Source organism: Paroedura picta, chromosome 2 (genome assembly GCF_049243985.1).
Source record: "Paroedura picta isolate Pp20150507F chromosome 2, Ppicta_v3.0, whole genome shotgun sequence".
NCBI classification, from domain to species: domain Eukaryota; kingdom Metazoa; phylum Chordata; class Lepidosauria; order Squamata; family Gekkonidae; genus Paroedura; species Paroedura picta.
Genome location: NC_135370.1, coordinates 35,437,189 through 35,460,071, shown reverse-complemented (window position 1 = coordinate 35,460,071; position 22,883 = coordinate 35,437,189). Strand labels below are relative to the sequence as shown.

General features: G+C 42.7%; 1 long non-coding RNA gene across 4 annotated transcripts in view; it reads left to right on the top strand.

Moving 5' to 3' along the window:
- The window catches only part of LOC143829223 (uncharacterized), an 85,754-nt gene that overhangs the window by 16,200 nt on the left and 46,671 nt on the right, over nucleotides 1–22,883 (top strand). For 3 of the 4 annotated variants that reach the window (XR_013228030.1, XR_013228031.1, XR_013228032.1), the window contains exon 3: nucleotides 11,606–11,730. This is a non-coding gene — a long non-coding RNA (uncharacterized LOC143829223). Of the gene's footprint in view, nucleotides 1–11,605; nucleotides 11,731–13,736; nucleotides 13,966–16,020; nucleotides 16,742–22,883 lie in introns of those variants that run through there. The other variant, XR_013228029.1, reaches the window with a different exon arrangement.

The following is a 22,883-nucleotide window of genomic DNA, read 5'->3' as shown; positions in this document are numbered from 1 at the left end:
GTATTGCCATTTGGACTGGCTATTACGCCCATGGTTTTCTCTAAGTGTGTAGCAATGGTGGTGGTGGTGGTGGTGCATTTGAGATCCACAAGTTGTTTCATATACCCGTATTTTGATGACAGGCTCCTCTTATGAGGAGCTGAGTTCACAATTCATCCTGATTACACAAATGTGCCAAGATCATAGTTTTGCAATGAACAATTTAAAAAATCTAGACTTGAACTCTGCAGGTAGGTCACGTTTATTGTGTTGGCAGAGTTGAAATATGCAAAAAGAAGCAGAACAGTAGGATGCTTAAAGAATACAATATTCTTATTAAGAAGAGAAATAATTGTAAATAAAGAGGAGAAAGAGAGAGGCTCCTAATTGTCTAACTATTGTTATACATTTATTCTGTTCTGAAGGCAAGCAGGGAGGACATATACTCAAAGGAACAGGAAATAACTGCTGCAGCAGTTACATGATTCTATGCCAGCATATCTTCAGATATATTTGTGTGTCATACACAAAGGTATATCTGCACTGCATCAGCATAGGGACTTAGTAGCCATTCCAGGAAGTTTACAGCATGTTAATGGAATTTTTGCTGTAAGTTAATTACCAAATTATTCTTTTGGTTATCTAATTACTCTTAGTCCTATTCTTACTCATACCACCTCAAGCTAGGAAGGTGGAGTCTAAAGGAAAATCTACTATATTTGAGCAACATGACCTTCATGACCCAATGGCTTGACTGGGAATTTGGAATATGGATGCAAGGATGGAGGAATAGGTGAAAATGAATCCTTCCTTTATATAACTGAAATGAAGGAAATGAAGGGAGGGTTGTTGTTGCAGGGATGAGTGTTAAAAAAAAGGCTTGCCTTTGATTGGAGCCCTCAACATCATCAGTAATGTTTTATTATGCCAATATGATCCGATAGTACTCAACAGACATATCTATTATCAAGCAAATTATCTGACAACTTTGAGGAAGACAGCTTTCCTGCATATGAAGGGAAGAACAATATTGTAATCTGTTTTGGGCCTAAATGGAGCTGAAAAATATGGTATTCATGCATAAATAAATAGATAAATAATTATATAGAAAGAGACAGATCATTTCTAATTTTGTGTGATTACCATTTTGCTCGATTAATCTTAAAAAGTTCACCCACCTACAGAAAAATATAATTTTACCTGCTGCTTAGTAGTTTCACCAAAGATATGTCAAATGGAGTTCCAGAAAAGGCACAACAATCTATTCTAATCTGCTGTATTTTGCACTGAAAGCAACAGAGCTAGTAGGACCCATTAATACATGCCATATGGTTGTATGCAATCAAAGTTATTTAAAGAGTATGTAGGAAGGCAACTCAAACATGAACGCTAAGCACCGAATTACATATTGGAGTTAGGGATAGGTTAGACAGTCTAACCTGCCTCTAATTCTGAACCTGTGTGACAGAGATTGTGGGGCTTATTAGGGTCTCTGAGTAAAAGGTTCCCATACTTAAAAAAAAACTATTTCTGAAATCATAAGATAAGGCCTGTTGGTATTATTCCACGCATGCCATATTTCTAACCAGTACCTCAAAGCATACAGACCACAAATATACCCAATCCTGTCTTTTGCCCCCACAAGGATCCCATCTCTCTCACTCACCCTTAAACAAACAAGTGTCCTGCTCTCTCTCTCTCTCTCTTTCTCTGCTCCCAGCTATCCCCCACACCATTCCATTTCTTTCTACCCCTCCCCTCCTCTCTTGTTTGTTTTCTCTCTCTTTCATTAACCCCTGCATAACCCCTGCATTCCACCCTCCATATTTCTTTTGTTTGTCCCTCTGTCTCTTATCAACCCCAACATAAGTATCCCAGACCTGTTTATTATTTACTGATTTTTGTAAGAAAGCATGATATACATTGCTTATGTCTTTCACTTAGGAGAAAACGGTGGTGTATATATAGATGCAATGGCTTCTGTCCAGTGATCCATCCGCAAATGGCACAAAGACTATATAATGGAACTTTTTTGCTTTCCTTTTCCTGCTACAGGCCAATGAGTCCCCCTGAAATTTTATTTTTAGAGACAGGAGATTTTTGTGAATAGGATGGGGAACAAAATGGGTATCTGCCATAAAAGATGGAAATAGGCAGAAAGTAGTCCACCTTCTTTCCTGATGGAAGGGAATTTCCAGCAGTGGAACATTAAGACAGGACACGAGCCAATGACAGAAGAAGAAAAAGGGATTTTTTATACCCTGCTTTTCGCTACCCAAAGGAGCCTCCAAGCAGCTTACAAATGCCTTTCTCTTCCTCTCCCTACAACAGACACCCTGGGTGTTTCTACAGCTGTCCATATTCCCTGGGGTCCCTTCGTACTGGTCTCTGGAATTTGACAGGGAATTTGCTCCTGGCACTCCGCACTATACTCCTAAACAGCATATATACTGAGCATTGGTTTCATGTCATTCTATTTACATTCAACACTGAGGCGCTATTGCCCAGTCCCGCCCACCATTCTTTTTTGGGGACACTGGCAGGTGGCCAGTTCTGCCCCTTCCCCTTTTTTCCTGATGCATGTGCAATAAGGCGCATAATGCATGAAGGATCCTCAGCTGCCAGAGACAACAACTCAAAGCAACTGCAGCAGCTAATGCAAAAACACTCTTCCTTTTTTGCATGCTCTTAATACCCCCTCCTTCCCTTTTATTGCCCCCAATGTTTCACCTACCCCCAGGAAAACAGAGATGCTTGCAACGGGTTTGCAAGGGAGCTGAGTGGCTCTGGGCAGCAGTCAAGAGACCTAAGCAGCATTGGCTCATTGGATGGATGCTTCTTTTGCCAGCTGGCTTTGACTAGAGCCATTCATACATTGATCAAGCAATATCGAAGTTGTCAGCTCTTTTCCCCTCCTCTCCCCAACTCAATTTACTTCCCTGCTCTCTGGTTTGAAAGTCAGACATCAGGGGGCCTGGGGAGGGGAGGGGAAGGGGCAGGAAGACCTAAAGAGGCCAAACTATGAGGAAACTTGCAACTCATTTGTGGGGAGTATGGGAGCGATGCATTCTGACCCAGAATGACTGCTGTAGCCAGAGGGAGAAGAGCCCTGGGGTGGGGGTAGGGTGGAAACCAGGTCCAACAGAAGATGCAGAAACACCCCCTGTGAGGTAGATGAAGCTGAGAGAGTTCTAGCACAGCCGCTCTGCAAGAACAACTGTAAGATAACTTCATATGGAGGAGAGGGGAATCAAACCCGGCTTCCAGATTAAAGTCTGCCACTCTTAACCACTACAATATGCATATACATATTATATGCACACATACATGTGCGTGCATTCATGCATGCATACATACATACACACCACTACTACTAATTAGAATAAATGTATATGGGAAAGAACTGAAAGAAACTAGAAGAGGTGTTCCTTTCCAACAAATTAAATATTCATCCAAACCTGTTTTCAGGATCTACCTACTATAGAACAAAACATGCTTGTTCACTTGAATCGATGCCGGCTTGCAGGTACAAAGGCACGACTGCTTTTCTGATCTAGCTGTGCATTCTGTGTAATTGATACCTCTCTAGATTGACCGCTGCCATCAGTGGTAACAGATCAGGCATTGTTTCAGTTTCCAACTTAATTGTAGCAGCTAAAGTTAATTATTTTCCCATACCTCTTACACATCTGTTAAGTCAGTGGTCCCCAACATTTTATCACCGAGGACCGGTCAACGCTTGACAATTTTACTGAGGCATGGGGGAGGGGGTAATCTTTTGCCATGGGACGTCGCTGCCACCTGAGCCACTGCTCCACTTGCTTTCCTGCCGGCGCCCCTGACTTCCTGCTGCCCGCTGGGGGGGGTGCTGCCAGCAGCAGCTGCACAGTGCCACGCCGAGGGGGAGCCCCATCCATGGCGGCCACTGGAGAGCACCAAAGGTGAGCCAGCAGCAGAGTGGCAGGGCAGCCCCCGAGGCAGTGGCCGGGGAGGAGGAGCTGCGACGAGGAGGAGCTGTGGCCCGGTACTGACTGATCCGCGGCCCGGTACCGTTTCCCGGGCTAGGGGTTAGGGACCACTGTGTTAAGTTATTCAAAATATATGACAGCTTATGTGAATCAATGTACAGGACATGCAACTAGAAAATAACTCGAAAGCCAAAGGAATGCATCATTTTGCATTAATACACATTTTGCATTACTACTGTCAGTGGCAGTGTGCTATTCTGACACTTTGGTCACTATTCCATGCTATCTCTCCAACTCTGATCTACAGAAAATGCTACTGAAGTCCATGAAACTTCCTTCCAGTTAGGATGAGAACATTTTGTTCACTCTAAAGGTGATACGGAAAGCCCCAGAGCTAATCTTGAAAGGGAGTGGTATGTACCTGCAAAAAAAAAAAATCTGACTCATCGTACTTCAACTTAACCTTTATAACTGCATGTTACTAATTATGCTATTTGAATAATGGTAATCTCTGCTGGGAAACCAGCAGAGAAAGAGATTTTGAGGTAGAAAAGACCATTTGAAATCTTTTATTTTAATATTAGTTGAACAGATGAAAAGAGGCGGCAGGGAGAGGGGGGGATGTAACTTCCGTGTACAGAGAATGAGACGTAACAGGTGCAGATAAACAATGCACATACCAGATGATAATGTAACCTACAATTGTAGGGAGGGGGCAGAATTATGGCTCAACTGCTGTGCATGGTTGCCAACTGCCTGGAGAAAACAATTGTCCTGTCAATTTAAAAGAGGTTTTATGGAATGTTATTTATCTCCATGCCATGGAAAAGCTTCAGTGGCACTTTTCTACATATTAAGACCTTGTTAAAGGTACAGGGCGTTCCCCTTCAAGCTTGTTGGCAGACCTATTCTATGCAAAAAGTCCATCAAGCAATTATCGTTTGTGTGTGGTGAATACACTGAATGCCTGCAAGGTCCCATTGTGCTTGGCTCAAATGTATCCTAGAAATTGCCCGAAAACCATATTCCAAACATTAAATCCACATTATATATTTCTGGTAAGGGCTTGGAGGAGGAGTGTCACACCCCTGAGGGCCTCCTCCTCCTCCAATTGGCTTGCCTGTCTGTCCAGCAGCCAGCCAATTGCCTTCCATCCTCCACCCCTGGCCACCCCCTCCTCTTTCCACTTCCTTCTAAGGTTGCAGATCCCTCTTGCATGGGAGCTACCCCTGCCAGTGAGTTGCCCCTGCCAGCTGCCTGCAGCCTTTCCAGGTCCTGGGGGGAGGGGGAGGCCATCCGCAAAGTTCTTCCACCCCAACCCCAAATCTTGTGCTCATTGTTTTCCTGAATGCAATGGGCTTGGCCCCTAGTACAAATATATAAAACAAAATGTATGGTAAGAAAAGTTCTAAAAGACCAAAAATTAAATCCAGTCAATGATCTTCCAGTGTAATCTCTTGCCAATTAAGAACACAATCTTAAATCTGTCTACTCAGAAATAAGTCCTAGCTCATTCATAGGACCATAGAAATAGAGTTGGAAGGGACTGCCAGGGTCATCTAGTCCAGCCCCCTGCAGAATGCAGGAAATTCACAACTACCTATCCACCCACTGTGATCCCAATTCCATGCCCAGATGATGCCCTTCTGCCCACCCATTTACGATCTGCCTTCCCCCACTGATGGGGGTGAAGCGTGTTCTGCAGAAATGACTATTGAGTGCACACAGAACTCCTCCACAGGACGCAAGACAACATTGTATTCAAGATTTTCAAAAGCCATCAGTTTACACCCCTGCGTTTCTTAAAGTGGTTTATTTGGTAGTTACAAAATCCCTTCAAACCAATCATGATACATTCAGTTGATCTAACTTTCCTAAAAAGGTTCTTAAGAGTCTTCGCTTTCTTCTGAGTGGTTCTCTTGTCCCAAAAGAGGGAAACAAAAATTATGAAAACAAGATTGGCATGATTCTAGATACTAGCCTTAAAATATTTTTTTAATGACATTAGCATTAGTGTGTCAAATTAGAACAGCGAGGGCAGGCCAGGAGGTGTTTTGGTTGGTGATTCTTCCTGAGGTTTGACAATGTCAGTGGCAAGTTTCGGCAGGGCTTGAATAGCCAGAGTTAACGTAGGTGGTTCCAGAAGTGTAATTATTTAAATAGTGCTTTAATATGGTTCATGTGTTTGATCCATCCCTTACGATGGGTGCTAGAGTTTATTTTGCTTGCACAGACCACTAAAGGTCCATTTTTGCTTGGACATGGTTAAGAATGTTTTCAAGAAGGCTGTGGAAAGGCCCACATGACATCTGGAATTAAACAGGCCAGGGGACGGAAAGGGAAGGCGACTATAAGCCGCTTTGAGACTCCTTCGGGTAGAGAAAAGCAGCATATAAGAACCAACTCTTCTTCTTTCTTCTTCTTTCCTTCTTTCCTCCTCCTCCTTCCTCCTCCTCCCTCTTCCTCCTCCTGAAATACATTTCTCTCACATCCCTCCTCTCAGCTCCAAGTTTAAGTGTTTGTATTCTGAATTTTTCAGTGGCATCCTCTCTGTCTCACTGTGTACCATAATAAGCCAGGTAACTAGAAACAGAAATCATTGTTCATACGACTGTTTTGTCAATGGCTCTGGGTACTTTCGCCATTTAAGTAACCATGACTTACAAATAATCTTTTCTATTATAGGTAGGAAGAATAGCAACAGCTCTTTCCATTCCTTGTAGACTTCAAGGACTGTAGCAGTTGGTGTTTGTTTTCTGTGCAGCCCGGGAAATAAGTTGTTGAATGGGAAGTTAAAAAAAGAGCAGCCACATTGCTCTGTATAAAACTTGCAGGCTGCTGCTTTTTTGCAGCCTGGCCATTGAGATGGCAGTTTCAGCCTTTTCATTTTCAATACAGGTTCTGCTTTGGTGACGTTATTCGCCAGCCCTGCTTTTGCACCTTCAATAGCAACTCGATACGGGTAGTAATGAAACAGATGAAGCTTTTCTCGGCCACCCATGAGATAAAATGATGCGCCTTCTTTGTGTCATTTTGCTTTCCTTTGTAATGGAAGGCAAGAAACAAGGAGCAGAAAGTAGTGCAGCTGGCATTTTCCCATCATCATGTGCTAACCTACTAGCGCCCTATCTGGCCCCAAAGCACCTAGCTACAGTGATCCACGCGACGGTCACCTCCAGACCTGATTACTGTAATTTGCTCCATGCAGGCTTTCCCTTGTCTCTGCTCCGGAAATCGCAACTGGTCCAGAATATGTTGTTCACTGCCCCAAGGCATCCTATTGCAAGGGAGCAGTATGGAAGTTGCAAAATAGATAAATATAAAGGAGCAGGTTTTAAAAACCTCAACAGACATATTTATTTAGAAGAGTGGTTCTCAAACTTTTCTGGCCTGCTGCCCCCTTGGCTCCCAGGCCACATCCCTAGTGCCCACGCACACACACAAACCTCTTTTCCAGTGTTAGGTCTACTGCAAATTCACTACACACTGTATTGCATACACTTCTTTTTTTATTGTTGTGCAGCCCCATATTTTAGTCTGGAAACTATATATAAGTTAAAAGTCATTTGTAAAAGCCAATTGGGTCTTCATTGGGAAGAAATACAGATGGTGACCAGGGGGGGGGGCAAGCAATGGAAAATCCCATGTCCAAGCACAAGCAGGAGAAAGCTTTTCCAGCCCCCCAAAGATGGAGCCCTTTGGGGAAAGGTGCCAACCCTAGGTTAAGAAATTCCTGAAAATCTGGTATGAAGCCTGGGAAAGACAAGGGTCTGAGGAGGGGAAGGAGCTCAGCAGGAATGTGCTACCACCCAGTCTACCTTCTGAAGTTGTCAGTATCTTCAGGAAGCTAAGTAGAGTTGGCCCTGGTCAGCACTGGGATGTGAAATTACTGAGGAAGTCCAGGGTTGCTACTACCCAGAGGCAGGCAATGGCAAGCCACCTTGGAATGTCTCTTGCTATGAAAATGCAGCTGCAGCAGTAAGAGTCAAACTGCTGCCCCCAATTCCTCACTTGTCCACCCTGGATCCTTCCATCTGTTCCGAGGGGGTATACCGTATACTTTCATAGAATCATAGAATCATAGAGTTGGAAGGGGTCATACAGGCCATCTAGTCCAACCCCCTGCTCAATGCAGGATCAGCCCTAAGCATCCTAAAGCATCCAAGAAAAGTGTATATCCAGCCTTTGCTTGAAGACTGCCAGTGAGGGGGAGCTCACCACCACCTTAGGCAGCCTATTCCACTGCTGAACTACTCTGACTGAAATTTTTTTTCCTGATATCTAGCCTATATCGTTGTACTTGAAGTTTAAACCCATTTCTGCGTGTCCTCTGCTGCCAACAGAAACAGCATCCTGCCCTCCTCCAGGTGACAACCTTTCAAATACTTAAAGAGGGCTTAAAGACACCCTAATTTAGAACATGGAAGTGCTGCCTGGGTTGCCAAATCTGGGTTAGGAAATACCTGAAGACATTGGGGATAGTGTTGGGAGTAGGAGGGATTTGGGACAGGGAGGGACCTAAGTGGAGTATAATGCTATGGAGTCAACTTTCCAAAGCAGACATTTTCTCCAGGGAAACTGATCTCTGATCCAGGGGATCCCCAGGTCGCACTTGGGGGCTGGCATCCATCTTCTCCAGAGACCTGCAAAGGTGGCTTACAAGTAAGGTTGCTACTGGTCTTCCCCTATAGTAGGAGACCTCTTGGTGACAGCTCCTGGTCCTGAGTGCTGCTCAATTGGAAGGGGAGAATGTATTGAGAATTGCTGTCACTCCAATAGTGTGATGCTATTGCACTGATGCAATGCTGTAAAATTCACTGGAAACTCTATAGTAAAACCATTGATTCATAATTGTTGTCCTATGCAGTCCCATATGGATGCTGTACAAGTATGCAGGCTGGTCCCTGAAGACTACTCACTAGCATAGAAACAGTCCCTGAGAGCCCCTTCAACCAGAGCTTCACAACCATGCTGCTCTGTTTCGCTAGCGCTTCATTTTTCTAAATTAGATTCCAGACAAAGATGTTTCTTTTCAAAAAATGTGTAACCTGCTTGGCCAAGATGACAAGATTAACATTGTATGTTTGATGTGTTTGGGAGAGTCTCATACTGGAGAGTCATATGCTGTTTGTCATCAGTTCGCCCCCAAAGCCAGAGACAATGGCACCATGTGTTTAAAGGCCACCTTATGTCAATAGTCATTGTCTGTATCTGCCCCTTCAACTGCAAAATCATCATGCTTGGATGAGGTTCCAATGCTTTCAATGCCTAATGGAAGCTTTCTCAACCAGGGTTTCATGAAACCCATGGGTTTTTTGCTGACCTTGAAAGGGTTTCCCAAATGGAGGGGAGTTTATTAATTTTTATATAAAAATGCTTAAACTTTTATTGGGTGATATGACCATATATGGTCACGTCCACCACCACCCCCAGCGGCCAGTATTGGGCCTGGAGGGTGTGGGAAGTACACAGCTATGTTTCCCAACCATATTCTGCATGATCGGGCCACTTGTGGGGTTTCCTGAAGCCTGAAGAATGCTTCAAGGGCTTCTCAACAGTAAAAAAGTTTAGAGAGGATGGCCTCATCTACCTCAGGAGTGCCCCTCAGGACCTCCTCCTGTAGTCTCTGCTAAATGGTTCCCAGGTCAGATCTGATGTATATGGAAACAAGGTTGTGACCAACTGAGATCCTCTTCAGAATTGCCACCTCTGAAAAAGCACAAGACCAAAGTCAAAGCAGACGCATCACCCCTCTTCGTCACTGTTAGCAGAAACAAAGGAACTGGGGTTGGCAACCATGGAACTGCCCACAGAATGGCAATGGTCAGTTCCACATATTTTTTCGCTGGCTAGGTCCATGATCATCTGTGGTTTAACAGTTCCAGAGGAATCGGAGGCTGTGCAAAGATCTCGTTTGCCCATCTGTCATCATTGTTGGCCTATTCCTGCTGCTTGTCATGAACACAGCAGTCTCGTGACTGAAGTGTACTGCAGAAGTCGTCCAGAGCTCTAATTGATTTCTCCAATCCTTGGATGCAGAGGATCTTGATCCTCCCATTACAAACTATATGGTTTTGAGAAAGAGGAACTGGCCTCTATTGCCAGTTCTGAGGGTTCCTGCAATCAATCTCCTGATGATGCAGTGGGAGATCAGAATCTCATTTCTCCTGCAGGCTGTCTTCTTAACGTTCTGCAGATGTTAAGAATAGCACAAGCCTTAGACATTTCTGTTGTTTCTGTTGATAATAAGCCTAAGAACAAGCTTCTGGATCATTTATTCATTCATTCATTCATTCATTTATTCATTCATTCATTTAGATTTCTATACCGCCCATTTCTTTGCAGCTCTGGGCAGCTTACACTGAATATATAACTTACATGGAACATTATACAGACTATAACATCAAAACAACTTTCAATAAAACATCAAAAGATTTCATCCAGATTTACAAAAGATTTATATCCAGATGTTTGGATGCTTTCCTCTTCTTAGAGGGTTTTACAGTCATGGTCAAACTGATATGGACAAAGCCTTCCTCAATGCCTGCTACTTCTCACAACATGGAGAACATTTATCTGGTCCAGCAAGAGGGTTGTGAATTTCTCTTTAGCCACCCTCCTCCTTCGTTGGTTGCTGAAGAAATGCAATCAAAATATAAGTTTGGGACAAATACTATATCTGTGAATAAGGAAGGGCATAAGATAGACTGGCTTAGTAGAAAAATGTATGCCTCTATTTCTTTAAATCTCAGGATTGCTAATTATGAGGAGATAACGTAAGGTGACCAGATTGTCCCACTTTTGGAGGGACATCTGGGGGTACCTGGCGAATTGTACTTATGTTGAAATTTAAAAATATATATTACAATACTATTTTTGCGTTCTATGAAATTTTTTGTTGCTCCATATAGACCAAATTTTAATAAAGAACCCCCCTGGTCAATGGTGTCCCGCTTTACCAATGTTAAAATGGCCGCTTACCAACTGCTGCTTTGGGGAAGGGCCACTCCCATATTTTGAGGAACAGAAGTTCCACATTAGGGTCATACACACTGAAACTCTTAAGTTATCCAGAGAGCAGCTCAGTGCTGCCAAGCACTCAGCAGACGCCTCTGTTTGGGCTATGGGCTCAACTATTTTGAAATGTCAACATGCCTGGTTACATTCTACAGCACTACTCCCAGAAACCAGGGCCCGTGTGGAAGATCTTCCTTTTAGGGGCAATACCCTATTGTCCGCCTCCTGGGAGACGGCACTACAAAGGTGAGATGCTGCCATTGCAGCTCCCCTGGCCCTTGGCTGCCTAGCCTCCGCAGGCTGTGGGCCAAAGAGCAGGGCTTCCAAGACATTGTGGGCGGAGGCAGTGTTTTGGGATTCTAGCAACAAAAATTAGTTGCAGATTTCTTTGCCCAAAAATTCATGTGGTTTGTGGTTTCTGTCGCTAGTGTGGTTTCAGGGCTTCCTTAGGAACTACTCAATACTTCCACTGGCTTTACTGCTGTGTCATAAGTCTCTCGAGTTTCATGTATGTAATTGTTGGACATGCATAGACGTACTTGTATAAAGGATCCACAGGCAATTTTCATCCAAAAGATAAAGGGGAATTTTATCAACCGCATCCACTTTGCCCCGTATTGTTCTCTGCTCTGCCCTCACAGGACCCCCTGTGCTGCAGGAACAGAATTTCAAGAGTGGGAAAGGGGAAGATCCGTTCTGCTGAAGGAAACACTCGATGCTACTAGGGCACAACTTTCTATGTCTGGCCAAACTGTTCTCATCAAAGGTATGCCTTTTTCAATGTTATTTGCACATCAGCTGCACAAGGATAGCATATAATGTATAAATAGAATAGGTGGCACATAAATTGGGAACAGCAGCAACATAAATGGGTGAATGAGAATGCTCACAATGACAGCACATAAAAACAAAGTTGAATAATCCCCACTTATCATACCCCAGTCGGGTTAACTAGCTAATTGATCACCCATCCAAAATATTGAGATTTCTGTTTGCCCTTCCAGATACCTCTCTAACCCATTCTAAATAGTTTTAGTCAAATTTGTAAATGCCATTTTCCCTTGTATGTCCCCGATTGCCTAATTTCTTCCAGTCATGTAATTACTGATCCAGCTAGAGGTAACATATAGCCAAAGGTTCCTTACAAAGCCAGCGGCTTGTTAGTACCTGTCACAGTGTTAGCAATACTGCCCGGGATGAAGAAATTTAGAATGATTCACAACGTTTCCCCACCCCTATTCATAACTGGGGAGGTGAACAAAGCACATTCTGAAGATGTGGAAGCGTCCAGCCACGCACCACCTCCTTTCGACTTTGGTCCCTGGCCGTGAGTCAAACTGCAGTGCATGTCTGGAATAACCAAAGTGTTTACTCTGTTGGGTGGGGGTGGGCGAATGCATTCCAGGAAGCAGACATCATTCACAAACGTGCAGACCAATCGGGTGATTGTTAATCAGATTTCTAGGGATGGACACTCTCTAGAAAGTGATTTCGGTAGGTTGTAGGCCTTTTTACCAAGTCCATTCACTAGTTGATGCAGCTGTAGAATAAATGAAAAAGGGAAACAAATATTTTTTCTGCTTGCTATGTTATATTTACAAGGGACATAATACAGACTGAAAAGTTTGGGAAACTTTTTTTTTTAAGCATTGGCTATGAAAATGACCTGACTCTTTGGGCCACAAGGATCATTAGCAGAGAAACAAGCAGTTTCCACTTAAACATAAAGAATGACGAAAACATATCAAGAAGTTACTCCAGCATTCTTTATGGAGTTCAGCTTGATGCAGTGGTTAAGACTGGTGGACATAATTCACAGTATGGTATAGTGGTTTAAAGCAGCGGCTTCTGATCTGGAGAACTGGGTTTGATTCCCCACTTCTCCACATGCAACCAACTGGGTAACCTGGGGCTAGTCACAATCCCGTTAGAGCTGTTTTCAGAGAGCAATTCTCTTAGAGCTCTCTCAGCCCCACCTACCTCACAGGGTGTCTGATGTGGGAAGAGGAAGGGAAAGATGTTTGAAAGCTGTTTTGAGACTCCTTCTGGTAGTGAAAAGTCAGATATAAAAACCAGCTTCTCTTTTAAACAAATTTAATCCAAACTAGCTCTTATACTATCTTACTGCTTCATAGACATGGCCCTGAATTTCTGATGAAATTACATGTCAAGTACCCAGCCAACGTCTAATTCTCAATAATTTGTTTCTTGCTTCTGTGACATTTGTAAAGGTCCTGTTGACATCATGTCCTCACCGAGTATTTTTTGGGGGGAAGAAAGGGATAATAACTTTACCAAATCTCTTGTATCCAGAGGTCACAGACTTTCCTGAACCTGTTCCAAGTTCTGTTTCCAAAACATCTCATTACCATTCATGAGTTATCTTTCCCTAGAAATGTACGTCGGGTGGATCTCATTGTCTTTTGATGATAAAGGCCTCTAGTGATACAGTAGAGAGCTCTAGGTCCAGTGAAATTGGGTTTATGTGTTGTTTGCTCGTTTCTGCTCTGCCTGCCTTTGGCAATGCTTGTGAAGCTGCAAATGACCTGGATATCACATTGCTAAAAGTGAGACATATGTGGAATTATTATGAGAAAAGTGGGAGTCCTAGAGTTTTCATCGAGGTCTCAGAGGGTGAAGCATATATACCCATAATCTGTACATAATATGAGCAAAACGTTCAGTCGTCACAAACATTCTAAACTAGATTAAGAAACCAGTAGGGCAGTGAGTTGAAGCCATTTTCCATTCCTGCTGGCTCTCTTCCTGTAGGCATATGGTACAAGTTAAAGGAATGTCAAACTCCAGGTGGAACCAGGTGGAACCTTGGAATTACAGTTCTACAGAGATCAGTTCACCTGCAGAAAATGGAAGGTGGTCTCTATGGTATTGTACCCCACTTGACATCGCTGTCCTCCAGAGGTTTCCCAACTTGGATCTTGCAACCCTAGGGTCCATTCTTGCTCTGTTCTTGTGACTACAAACGAGCAACTGTATGTATGTATGTATGTATGTGTGTGTGTGTGTGTTTGTTTGTTTGTTTGTTTGTTTTGCTTCCCTGATGATCTGTATTGTCTGCGGCACTATACTATACAAATAATATAAACAGCCAACAGGAAATCTGAAGGAAAGTATAATTGGGTTTACCAGCAGCTCATGCAGGATTCTAAAGAGATGACCTGTCTTGCTTATGGGTAAGTTTGTATACAGCTAGACAATAAATTTAAGATAATTACACTCCCAGAGAGAATTATAACTTGGAAGATCTGGAATGTTTTGCTTTCAGAAGTACAACTAATGAACCACAAGTTTGTATTTGTTGCATGGCAAGCTGATGTCCAGGAATGTCTCTGGATATACTTAACACTTTGCCAGCACTGGATCCATTGAACATGGGACCCGCTGAGCTGCAAGCATGTGACAGGAAGTCACGAAACAGAAAGAGAGGGAACCAAATGCAACACTTCACCGGTCTCATGGCCAGGATCCTGGGCAGCAAACAAACAAAAAAAGCTGGCCAACAAAAAAGACAAACCATGTATTAGGAAGGGTTCCATCATAAGGAACAAGGCAAGGGTCAGAGCCATGGCAGAATCCTTCCCACTGTTGCGCGATCTTGCCTCACTGTCCTCTTGCTTCTGTCAGCAAGCCTGCAAAGGGAGGCCAGAGGCATGGCACATTTGTTCTCCATGCAACAGCAGAAATGGCAGCTTCATAAGAGCTCATGATCATTCAGGAGGGCCGAATGCCCCTGTTCCACACGATAAGCACAAACTGTCTTAAATCCAAAGCACCCACAACGATCGTAATTCCTGAGTTTTTTTTTTTCTGCAAAAGCAATGAGGGTTAGGCTGATTTCAGATATAACATGCAACAGTGGTTTTGTTTTAACTATGGTTAGTTTGGGAAACGAGGATTCAGATGGTCATTACGCTCTTGGCAGCCTCAGTGGTTTCATTGGTTTTCTTCTGGTTAGGCGTCTCTGTAGCCAGAGTGTGTACAACGATAGCACTAGGGGGAAAGCCACAATTAAAGCAGGGTGTCCACATTTGTACATCATGTTGAAACATGGTTACAACACATTGTGTTGAACCAACTTCACACAATGATTTCAGATTCTGGTCTAATGGGCCCTAACTAACCATAGATAAATTTGCATAATGTGTGAACTGGGCTTCTAATCATAGAATAATAGAGTTGGAAGGGACCCCCCCTGGGTCATCTAGTCCAGGGGTAGTCAAACTGTGTCCTCCAGATGTTCATGGACTACAATTTGCTGGCAGTTTGCTGGCAGGGGCTCATGGGAATTGTAGTCCACGAACATCTGGAGGACCACAGGTTGACTACCCCTGATCTAGTCCAACGCTCCTCACAACACAGAAACTCACAACTACCTACCCACCCATGGTGAACCCGATTTCATGCCCAAGTGATCCCTCCACCAAAAATCTCCAGAATCCAGCCTGGCCTGGAGGAAACTCACCTACCATTCCACAGTGGCGCTTAGCAATTCCCTGGGTATGCGAGGAAGGGCCACAAGAGACAAACACTGGCACGTCCCATCCTGCCTATCCCCTCACAATCTGCCTAATTACATAAAATCAGCATTTCTCTCAGATAATTGGTAGCCTGTTGTGTATGTGGACATTCTGTTCAATACGGCATCATGCAAAAGGATGAAATGAATACAGCCAATGAGTTCCTTGCCTCCTAGTTTATGGACCAATCAGATGGTCCCCTTAAAGGCCAGCCAGGTTCTTTGGTGGATTAGCTCTAACATATATAAGTTCCATGAGTTCCTACGTTTGCTGATTGGTATTTCTTGCTGGTGCTCAATAAAGAGCTGTAGTTTTCAAAGAAATCTGCATCTGTGTCTGCTAAACCCACAGACTTAACATAGCTCGTAGTGTAGCTAATCCAAAGACCCGAACTAGACCTAGGGGAAGTCATGTGGCTGCTCCCAGCAACTGCAGCCTCATGTCTCTTTCACCTCAGTCAAGCCTCACTGATACACACCATGTATTATGATATCGTTTCCCCCCCATCCACATGGTAGTCAGAAAGGATGAGCAGAACACTGGAACTTGGAGAATGATGACATCATATCCCTAGAATTTTCAGAGAAAGCAAGGCTTCGTTGGGTCTCGTTCCATCTGAAGAGCCAATACAAAAGAGTTGGAGGAACGAGAGGCAAGGCAAGTTACCAGAGGAAACTAAACCTCCAAGGAGGGCATCAGTGGATACCTTGCATATATGGACTACACATTCATGAGCAGAAGCAGTAATCAGGTACTTACTGAAATTGAGATATCATTTATGAAGCGATGATCCTACATGGTCATCAAGCCAGCACGCAGCCTAATGGGATTGTCATTTGCTTACAACTGATAGCAACCAGAAACATAATTATGAGTCAGAACTGCAAGGTGTTGTCCTATTTTCAGACCTCACTGACCCCTTACCTGCTCTGGCACTTTTATCAAGGTGTTAAGTTTTAATTCTTAACTCCCACTTAGCTCCCACTGCCTTTGAAGCATTGCATTCTTTTGGAAACATGATTAATGCTTCACTTGACAGGAGTTCTTGGCTGGCTGAAGCTCAACTATGCACTCAGATCTGTATCTTAACTATTTCAGCTGAGAAGCATGCTTCATGCACCAATTCCAAACTTAGCAGGATAAAGCATTACTGGCTAATTAAAATGTACATGCCAATCACAGTGTCGTTTATTGTGTTATTTATGTTGGCTTTATCAGCATATCTGCATATTTCTTAGACCTAAACCTAACATGAAGGTGTATCTCAGGCTTTCTGTGCTGAGTATCTAAAATTCTGCTTTGACAGATGATGAGATCATTTATTAGTGGAATGTGTACAGAAACACACCAGTTGCAAAATTAGAAATTTCTGAAAAGGCCATAGGGGAAAAGAATGCAGTATGCACTGGGGGCAGCATTTATATCATTCTCAGCAGATACCTTTACTTGTTTAATTTTTTGCCCATTCATTAGTAATTCAAGATAGGCATCTTAATAACAGAAGCTTTGTGCTAGATGTCTAAAAGCTCTAGGTATTCTAGGACTTCAGACTCTTGTCTCCTTCCCTTTCGTTTAAAAATAAAATAATGAGCTTTGTATGTTTGGTTCTGTGTGTCTGGTACAGTTAGCATGCTTATAGTATCTAGAATTCTGTCTGGAAAAATGTACTTCATTGGCTTTCCCTCTGGATTCAGAGTGACACAATGAAATCCACCCTTGTGTCTAAAACATCAAGTACAGTGTAGGACATATGATCTCTGCATATATGAGAATGGATGCAACTATGTCTACTGAAATGGAGAGTGACAATTAAAGATAATAAATAATAGAAACACAGAATCATAGAGTTGGAAGGGACCGCCAGGGTCATCTAGTCCAACCCCCTGCAGAATGCATGAAATAGCCACAAGAGCAAAGCACCTACACAATCCCTTCTGTCTACCCATTTAATCTGCCTAAATTCACAGAATTAGCATTTCTGTGAGATAGCTATCTAGTCTCTGCTTAAGAACGTCCAGATAAGGAGAACTCACCACCTCCCAATGAAGCCTGTTCCACGGAGGAACCGCTCTAACTGTCAGGAACTTCTATTGGATGTTTAGCCGAAAATTCTTTTGAATTAATTTCATCCCATTGGTTCTGGTCTGACCCTCTGGGGAAAAAGAAAATAACTCTGCTCTATCCTCTGCGTGATAGCCTTCAAGTGCTTGAAGATGGCTATCGTACCACCTAGTCATCTTCTGTCCAGGATAAACAGGCCAAGCTCCCTCAATGTTTCTTTAAAAGTCTTGGTCTCCAAACCCCTCATCATTTTCATTGCCCTCCTCAGGACATTCTCCAGTTTGTCTACATCTTTCTTCAATTTTGGTGCCCAAAACTGAACATAGTACTCTAAGTGAGGTCTTTTGATACATCCTAAAATCCCATTTGCCTTTTTAGCCACCAAGTCACACTGCTGACTCATGTTCAGTGTATGGTCTATTAAGACTCCTAGATCCTTTTCGCACATATTACTCCCAGTTCAGGTCTCACCCATCCTATAATGATTCATTTGATTTTTCCTATCTAAATGCTGAATTTTATATTTATCACGATTGAAATTCATTTTAGCTCAATTTTCTAGCCTGTCAAGATCATCCTGTATTCTGATTCTGTCTTCTGCTTTGTTTGCTACACCTCCTAGTTTAGTATCATCTTCAAATTTAATAAGTACCCCCTCCAAATCATTTATGAATATGTTGAATAATGCAGGACCCAGGACAGATCCCTGAGGCACTCCACTTGTAATTCCTCTCCAAGAAGATGAAGAGCCATTCACAAGCACCCTTTGGGTGCAATCTGTGAACCACTTCTCAATCCACCTAACAGTAATAGGATCCAAACTGCATTTTAACAACTAGTCATTAAAGCCTTAGTGAAATCAAGGTAAACTGTGCCCACGGCATTCCCCTGATTCACCAAGGTAGTCACTTTCTCCCAAAAGGAGATATGGTTAGTCTGACATGACTTGTTCTTGAGAAAGCCGTGCTGACTCTTAGTAATCACAGCCATCTGCTCTACCTGCTCAAGGATCAAGTATTTGATGATTTGTTCTAAAATTTCACCAGCTATAAATGTCAAGCTGACAGATTGGCAATTACCTGGGTCCTCCTTTTTCCCCTTCTTGAAGATGGGGACAACATTTGCCCATCTCCAATCTTCTGGCACTTTACTTGTTCTCTAAGAATTGTTAAAAATAATGGACAGAGGTTCACAAATTACGTCTGCAAGTTCTTTTAGTACCCTTGGATGCAATTCATCTGGGCCCAGAGGATTTAATGGGGTGGCAGGTTACAGTGGATGAGCGATGGTGTTGTGGGTGTCCTGCATCGTGCTGGGGGTTGGACTAGATGGCCCATGAGGTCCCTTCCAGCTCTATTATCCAATGATTCTATGACTTTGTTTCATTAACGGAAACTAGGTATTTATGAACTAGCCCTACAATGATCCTGGGCTGCAACTCCCATGCCTTATCATGTGATATGCTTTTGCCAAATTGAGCATGATTTCCCTCACGAGAGGAGACTAAGGAGAAGTAGGAATGGAGGAGTTCAGCCTTCTCTCTATCACCTTTTACAATTTCATTTTCTGGTCCTACCATTACTTTGAACGTAACTAAAGAACCCTTTTTTTGTTGTGCTTAGCATTTATCACTAGCCTAAGCTCATACTGAGCTTTAGCTTTTCTAACACTCTTCCTACAAGCATTGGTTATTTGTTCACATTCATCCTTGGTTATAAGGCCCTTCTTCTATTTCCTAAATGAGCTTCGCTCCCCCATTGGATTTAGTTTAAACCTCTCCTCACCAGGTCTGTAAGTCTCCTAGGAAACACAGTTTTTCCTACTCCTGTGAGGTGCAAACCATCTCCTGAGAGAAGAGCTTCATCACATTAGTATAAGCCAAGGTCAAAAAATCCAAACCTTTCATGATGACACCAATGATGTAACCAGTCATTCTATCTGCATTATTTTTCTTTCCCTTCCTAAGCCATGGTCATTAACAGGGAGAACTGGCAAAAACACAACCTGCGCTTCCAGGTCCTTCATCTTTTCCCCCAGAGCCACATAGTGGTTTTAATTGTTAGCCACCTCAAGGTGACCAAGTCATGAGAAGGGGGATATAAATCCAAGAAATAAATAAATAAAGTTACTGTTAATTCTACAACATCTTAACTGGAGTCGTGTATAGGATTTTGATTTTCCGCAGGTCAACTTCATTTTTTAACTGGTAATAAATACAGGCAAATTTGTTTCTGAAAATTAAAATGGCTTGTTGAAGCCTGTCATCAAAGTCCTCAGACTGGTAATTCCATTCTAAGCAGAGTTATATCCTTCTATGTCCATTCATTTCTCTGTACTTAGAAGGGTTTCTAGGACTACTATGAAATTTCATATTATATTTATATGAGAAACTCATATAAAATGAAACTATATTGTCTTTAAAAAAAATATGTTCTTTATGCTTATTTAAAGCATCAACAGCTTTAGTGAAAGGGCAGGCATTTTAACTGGCATTAAAGATAATCCAACATGGATTTCATAAGAACTTTCAAGACAAAGATGGTAGAGATGATGCTATTTAAATAATATGATTTAGTTACGCAGCCAATTATAGAGACTTTAGTTATAGAGCCAGCATAGTGTGGTGGTTAAAGAGTGGTGGCCTCTAATCTGGGAAAATGTGTTTCATTCCCCACTCCTCCACATGCAGCCAGCTGGATGACCATGGGCTAGTCTTAGTTCTCTTTGAGCAGTTCTTGCAGGGCCGTTCTTTTAGAGCTTTCTTAGCCCCACTTACCTCACCGGGTGTCTGGGGAGAGGAAGGGAAAGGTGATAGTAGGCCAACATGGGATTCCCCTGGGTAGTATAAAGTGGGGTATAAAAAAAAAAAACCTCTTCTTTTCTTCTTCTCATATGCCCAATCAAGGACGGCAAAAGCAATCAAATCAAAAAACATAAAGACTGAGACCAATAATTTTTTTTGTTAAGGCTGTGAGAAAACAACAAATATTGGGGCATTTTATCTGTTATAAGTGAGGGTCGATACCTTTTACTGAAATTCTTATAAGTCCTACGCACTGACTCAGTTCAGATGTTAACACCAAATCATTGTTCACTTTTTATTTATCATTTGTTCATATTTCTTATTATTGCATTTATATACCATCCCTCTCTGTGGACAGGCTTGTAAAAATGTTAAAATCCACTTGAAATACAATAAAAATAATAATACACCAATGCTTTGATATACCCACTACTTGTATTCAGTATCCATGTGGTGGGATTTCATTCTGAAAAGGGAGGGAGGGAGGGCCATGTGAGTTTGCTTGCTTGCTCTGGACTCAACTGTGCGCCTGGTGGAAGTGTGCCATCTAGCATGCCCTCTGGAACTTGAATAGTTCTGTCAGGGCCTAGGTTTTTTAATTGTAAACTGGTGACACAGGGATTCAGCTAGCAGATGATCATTCAGGTCCTGGTTTGGCCAGGCAAATGTTGGTTTCCCTCATCTTCCCCTACAATCAGGGATGGCGGTGCCAAGAAACAAACCAGGATATCCTGTTCACACATCTTATGACATCATCTATTGCCTTTCCTCTAAGGAGACCACAATTGTGTACACGGCTAGTTCTCTACTTCCTTTATCAACTGTGATTAACTGGTCAATCCTCAACATCATTACCCCCTGCTAAGCCCATTGATTTCCATGAACACAGAAAGGTGCATCACCATTTAGGAGCATAATAAAACAATTTTAGTCAATTGTTTCAGATGGATTCTAGCTGACCATATAGTGGATTGGCCCTGTTCAGACAATCACATTAACTTATTTGGTTTAATTAAACCATGGTTCTGTGTAATGGCTGCACAAAGCCAGTTCAGTATAGCGGTTAAGAGCAGCGGCTTCTAATCTGGAGAACTGAGTTCGATTCCCTTCTCCGACCCACATGCAGCCAGCTGGGTGACCATAGACCAATCACAGAGCAACCTTTCTCAACTTTATTTTTTACCATTGAGAAATCCCTGAAACATTCTTCAGGCTTTGAGAAACCCCAGAAGTGGTACAACCATGCAGAATATGGTGGGGAAGCATAGCTGTGGACATGCCCACCTGGGGTCCCTCCCCTCCCCACCCCTTCCAGGTCCATCATTGGCTATTTTGGGAGGGGGAGGCAAGTCAACATGACTGATAAATGTTTAACAAATTTAAAAAATATATTAAAAATTGATTATTTCCCACCCATTCAGGAAACAAGAAAACCTAGGGTTTCATGAAACCCTGGTTGAGAAAGCCCAACTTAGAAGTTGTTCAGCCTCACCTATCTCATAGGGTCTTTATTTGGGGAAGGGAAGGGTAGATGATTGTAAGTCACTTTGACTCCTTCAGGTAGTAAAAATCAGGGTACAAAAAACAGCTTTTATGTATTCCTGCTGTATACCACACTGGTCAGACCCCAGTACTTTGTGCAGTTCTGGAGACCTCACTTCAACAAGCATATGGACAAAGGGTTCAGAAGAGAACAATGAGAATGATCCAGGTCCTGGGGACCAAGTCCTATGAGGAAAAACTGAGAGACTTAGGAAACTTCAACCTGGAGAAGAGGAAGTTGAGAGGTGGCATGATTACAGTCTTTAAGTATTTGAAAGATTGTCACTTAGAGTAGGGCAGGGAAAGGTTCCTGTTGGCAGTAGAGGATAGGACCTGCAGTAATGAGTTTAAATTACATGCAGAATGGTATTGGCTAGATATTGGGGAGGGGGATTATTTTAGGCAGGAATCGACTGCCTAAGGATATGGTGCGCTTCCCGTCACTGGCATTCTTCAAGTAGCAGCTGGACAGATCCTTATCTTAGGACGATAATGCACAACAGGAAAACTCACAAAACTTCTGCAAAAAAAGACATTTGCTTTTTCGATTCAGGATGTGGCAGTGATTTCGCCATGGAAAACTCATCAAAGTATTTTCGATTATGCATGGCACTCATCCCTCATGGCATTTTCTGTGTTGTTTCCTTGCAGTATTATAAATTTGCTTTGCTACGATTTTTTCATGCAAACCGGTTCCTGGGACACTTTTTATGGCGTGCATAAATGTTACTGTATTTTCTGTATATTCCCCTGAGCTGTCTTACACCAATGACTGCACGGAAAGCCAATGAACTACAATTCCGATAAGGCTCTGCTAGCAGCATGTCTCAGTCAGGTGACTGCTGCTGACCACAGCTTGCCAATGAGCTCTTAGTACAATGGATGGATTACTCTCCCACTTGAGGAAGGCTCTCTCAAATGCATAATCATTCGCTTCACTCTACTATGTTATGTAAAGAAAACCCCACACACATG